Below are 6000 nucleotides of genomic sequence, written 5' to 3' on the forward strand. Positions count from 1 at the left end.
AGGTAGTATATTTAAAATGATCTGAATGTAGATTCATGATGAATTTTAGTGCTTTATAATAATGGATGCAAATATATATTACAATATTATATTATAAAAATATTGTAATAATTTAGTTCAGGAAAACTATTTTAAAAATTAACTTCACAAAAAGTAATATAAATTCGACCTGCTTAAATTTTTTCATGTGTAACTTGATAAACCCTAAACTAGTAAAAACAAAGATTTTATTATATTTATAAATTATTTGAATTTCTTCTGAAAACTTTATTAATTATGCTTAATAAAATGACTTAATTCTGTTTGTAATAATAATAATAATAATAATAATATATATATATATATATATATATATATATTGGGCTACACTTTAGGATAATACCTTTCATTAAAGTAAATAAATACTAGATTATTTCTTTTATAAGCGCTTACAAATAATTAAATGCATACATATCTACGTTTTGGAGCAACAAAAAAAAAAAAATCGTAGGGAAATGTGAAAATAGATTACCTTTGTAATACTTCGTATTATTTCGGATATTTTCGAGTGAATCTCTTTTACATCACCGTTCAGTTGCGAATTAACCAAGTAATCACACAAGTGGATTAAACAAATTTTTTATCAGTAATTCTTTCCAAAAATAACTGATCATCCTGAAACTAATTTTTATATATCTTCTTTAGCATTAATGTCATGAACCGATAGGTTAATTTTACTTATGATTGTTTAAGTTACCCACCGGGTTGGTCTAGTGGTGAACGCGTCTTCCCAGATCAGCTGGAAGTCGAGAGTTCCAGAGTTCAAATCCTAGTAAAGCCAGTTATTCTTACACGGATTTGAATACTAGGTCGTGGATACCGGTGTTCTTTGGTGGTTGGGTTTCAATTAACCACACATCTCAGCAATGGTCGAACTGAGAATGTACAAGACTACACTTCATTTACACTCATACATATCATCCTCATTCATCCTCTGAAGTATTATCTAAACGGTAGTTACCAGAGGCTAAACAGGAAAAAAAGAAAGAAAGATTGTTTTAGTTAACATTAATAATTAGGGTTGGTTTAACGTTTTGAATATGGCTGGTTAAAGATCAGTATTTTATTAAAATGTTATTAATATAATATCATTCTACTTTGAGAATTGACTTTATTAAAATTGCACTTTTAAATTCATCGAATTACTCAAAAAAGAGATCGCTTAAACTGGGTGTATTAATATTTTATGAGGAAAATGCTAGAGTGTTAATTTTAGGTTCAGTTCCAACCTTGATTTTGACTTGATTTAACAATGAATATCTGTAAAAAAAAGAAGATTTTTTTAATACAAGTAGAGAAAATGATTCTTCGAAATTTAAAATAGAGTTTCAATAAGAATAGTAAAACTGGTTTCAATATCCAAAGAATGAAGCATATTAGTAGAAGTATTGTACACAGTGGCGCACGGTATGTTGATACATTTCTAAAGTCGATTATAAATAAATGTTTTTTACCTGGTGTTCATATTATGAATGCGTGATCCATATTTCTTGGAAATACATATCTCCTAATCTTTGTATTCGCTTCTGATTCCGCAACACATCAGTTATTGTTGAGCTATGGCCGATCACGAATGTTTGTCTAATTCATAGCCCGTTAAAGTTCTGTTTCTTTATGCTGAATGAAACGTTTTTACAGCGATTCTGTGACAATTTCGAGCTCATTTTAGCACTCGATGGACTCAAGCAAAAAAAAACCATTCTTGTTTATAGCAAAAAGTTGAAGAAGGTAGCATAAAAGAAGAGAAATGACCTAAAGCAGCTCCCGTTCATACTGTAGTCATACATGTAGTCTGGAAAAATCTGCACGGCGAGCTTCACGAGAAATGGGAATATCTTGCCGTACAGTACAAAGAATGTTACACAGTGATCTCAAGCTGTTTTCATAAAAATTGACTATCAAGCCTCCCGTTAAAGCCCATCAGGGCTATTAACGGTGGGTGGGGGGTGCGGCAACCGGAACGTCACTAGACGGGTGTCTTCCCCTACGGGGTTGGGATGTCCTGCATAAGTGGGCATGGATCCCATGCAGCCGTAAGGTGTAGCGGCATCTCGACGATGGTTGAAAGTAAGTAAATGTCGCGCGGGATTCTACAATGGAGCTGAGTGGGAGTAGGAGGTCTGTCCGCCTCTCTCTGGTAGACCAGACCGGAGTCCGTAATTAACCTAAAGTCTGGTGTAAGAACTGAAGTTGAGTTCATTAAGGGAATTTGGACTAAATTTTGTTGTTGCAAACAACATTTTTGGTGGTATAGTGTTGTTAAATTGCCTCGAATTCGAGACATTTACTAGAAATTAGCTCAATAAAATTAGAACTAGGCGCGGGGTTCATGGTTCCGCGAAGTCGGTTAGCTAGTTCAGAGGGGTTGGATGTCCTGCATAAGTATCCTCTGACAGCTCAGTTGGTAGAGCGGTGAAGTGTCCTGCATAAGTAAACACAACCTAACTTGCAAAAAAGATTGGAGTTTGCACAGCGGTCGGATGGGAAAGATGATATTCTGTTTAACACGCGGTTTTCAGATGAGACCTGATTTAGGGACCTGACCCAGATTTAGGGACTTTAACAAACAAAATGTCCGCTTTTGGGCGACAACAGCAACAAAAACCGTGCATGAAAAACAACATGGTCCTAAAGTAACCATTTGAGCTGCTTTATCCGGTCAAAGATCGATAGAGCCTGTGTGTTTCGACGATAGAATTAATTCTCACCGCTATTTGGTTATGTTAAGGAATGATTTTTTACCCAAACTGCTTGCAACTGAGTCGCGTATAGATACTCAATGGTTTATGCAGGATGGTACAATCCCTCACACCGCTAATTTTTTCTTGGATTTTTAAATTCGGTTTTCGGTAATCGCGTAATTTCAAATCGCTACCCTGGCCGCTACAATGGAGATTTCTTTTGGTCACCTTTGAGCCCGGATTAAATCCTTGTAACTTTTTTTAATGGGGTTATTTTAAATAGAAACTTTTCTCGTTAATATCTGGAAATCTCATAGAAATGCTTGGGGGGATAGTTAGTTCAGTTATGTGAAGAGATTTAAGAGTGTCGCAGAGTCATCAGAAACGTACTCACTCGCCTTGAAGAGGTTGTTAGGCGTTAACGGCGATGATATTGAACATGTCATGCAGTAAAAGAACTTTCCACAAACACTGCATTTTGTATGTAAAGTTTTAATGATATTAAATTTAAAAATAAATACGTAATCCAAATTTTAAATGTGTCAACTTATTTTGCGTCACTTTGTATATAATTTCATATTACAATCGTAAATAATTTATTTTTAAATATAAGAACGTATAATCTCAGATTGATTATTCTTTTATGGAGACATTAAATATAATCTTCACGTACTTAAGGTGTATAATCTTTAGGTTATTAAAATAAACAAAAAATATTTGATGCATACAAACAATCTAATTTGCATAATTTTCCCTTTGTTTGTCATTTATTGTTTTTCAATGTAACTGTACCTCTTAAGATTGGATTAGATATTTAAATATTAAATAACCACCGGGTTGGTCTAGTGGTTAACGCGTCTTCCCAAATCAGCTGATTTGGAAGTCGAGAGTTACAGCGTTCAAGTCCTAGTAAAGCCAGTTATTTTTACATGGATTTGAATACTAGATCGTGGATACCGGTGTTCTTTGGTGGGTTTGGGTTTCAATTAACCACACATCTCAGGAATGGTCGAACTGAGAATGTACAAGACTACACTTCATCTACACTCATACATATATCATCCTCATTCATCTGAAGAATTATCTAAACGGTAGTTACCGGAGGCTAAACAGGAAAAAGAAAGAAAGATATTTAAATGAAATTAGATGTACATGAACCCAACAACGTCTTTTACAAAATAAATAAGTTACAAAAATCCAAAATGGCGGCCATTAAACTTATTTAATATTAATAGCTGTGTAAATATTAGTTTCATCGAATTACGTTTTATTAGATAAAATTGTATGCCTTTTATTGTAATTGAAATGATATCACATTTGTACAAATTGGTACATAAATAGTTCAGGTAGGCCGAAATTATTTAACTGGAACGCAAAATTTATGCATTCCGATAACTTTGTGCCTGATCTATTGCTGTTACTAATAATAAAAATTATTTTAAATTTAATTTGCAAAGGACGCTAATACAGATAAAAAAAGATTGCCAAAATTAAGTCGGTAATTGATTTAATCAAATCCGGTAAGACGTAACTATATTCTTAATTATTTTAAATTTTAGAGTCGGAAAAGCATTTCAGTACTATGTATCCTGAAAAATTATCACAATAATAGGTGGATTTTGTTTGCAATAAGTTACAACACTACATTTTTATTTTAATAACAATTTAGTTTATTTATAAAAAAAAAAAAAAAACAACAAAATATCACTTTAATAAAAATAAATATATATTTTATACAATATAGCAATTATTTTTATATATTTTAAGGACAACATTATTGTAGATTAACATATTACATACGCGTACATAACCAAAAATTGTTTTTACAACCAAAAATTTTTTTACAAAGGAATAATTAAGCCAAACCAGGTAGTTTATCAATTTTTTTTTGTTTTGGTAGATTAATTAGGAGAAATTATATATGTTACCGTGAAAGACCGATATCTAGCAAATGTCAATATTCTGCGGTGATTGTTGACACAAAATAGCAAATACGTCGGTAAAACACCGAAAATTTGTTTTTGCAGACCTTTGCCAGTATTTTTCGACAAACACAGATATACAGAATATGTTAACTGCATGGATGAACGATAACGATACAAATAAATGATCAGATAGTTTGCCCTTTGTGCGATATTTTATAAAAATATTTTTATTCTACTTTCACCATCGATGCTGCTGAATGCGGTAAATTTGTTTAATCGCCTCCAATTTTGAAGAATAACGTATACAATTTGTATATTTAACGTTAATTAGACGAGATTAGCGTGCGTAGGTTATGTTTCGCATAAGCGCAGGCGTACGAGGGTTTTGCGCAATAAATTTACCTTTAGTATTGGATGATCTTTTTCTAATTTATAGTTATTCGTTTCGACCACTACCAGAACTTATTTGTGTTTGCTGACATATACCGGCGAAGGTCCGAATAAGTAAATATTTCCGTCTTTCACTGATGTATTTGGTATGTCACGACATTCACCGGAAAATATTGGCATTCTCTAATCTCGATCTATCGCGGTAACATATATATCACTAATGATTTGATACATGAAACTTACCATATGCAATACCACGCCCACCCGTGTACGACACGCATTTAAGTTTGTAGAATTGAAAAAAAAAAAATTGTTACTTTCTTGTATTTTATTAACAAAATTACCATAGAAAATTGAATATATAATAATATTTGTTGTTTACATAATGTCGGTAAATCAGTATATACCGTAAATATTTAATTAAAAGTAAGGAAATTATGGTCGGTAATGACCATTGCTGTCAGTGCTAGAGTTTTCGTGATCCGTAGAATTACAATTATTTTTGTCACCACTTAATCACAGATAATCATCTTCATTTACAACAAGAGCGGTCGAACACAAAATATCTTGTACGATTTTTAAATAAAATCATCCGGTACTTCTGATGAAGCCGCAATGATCCACTCACAATTTGTATCACAGGCGGTTTCCTAATTTTATCAGATGATCTATGAATTAATTAGTATATTTAATTCGAATGATTATGTCATCAATTTGGAACCTTAAAGTCTATATACGACGCAGCTATTTTGCAAAGTAATTCCGGACAAATTGGTGAGCACGGTACATGGATGTATATGGTGTTTTGTATTTATTATTTAAAATAATTTCATGACTTTACAAATGTTTATATTGATTGTATAACTAAGATAATGAACAAACATAATATGTAAAAAATATATAAAAAAGTTTAATTTATACATTAGTATTTTAATCATATATAAAATGTATATACACCACTGCAC

Source organism: Lycorma delicatula, chromosome 9, assembly GCF_047948215.1.
Source record: "Lycorma delicatula isolate Av1 chromosome 9, ASM4794821v1, whole genome shotgun sequence".
Lineage (NCBI taxonomy): Eukaryota > Metazoa > Arthropoda > Insecta > Hemiptera > Fulgoridae > Lycorma > Lycorma delicatula.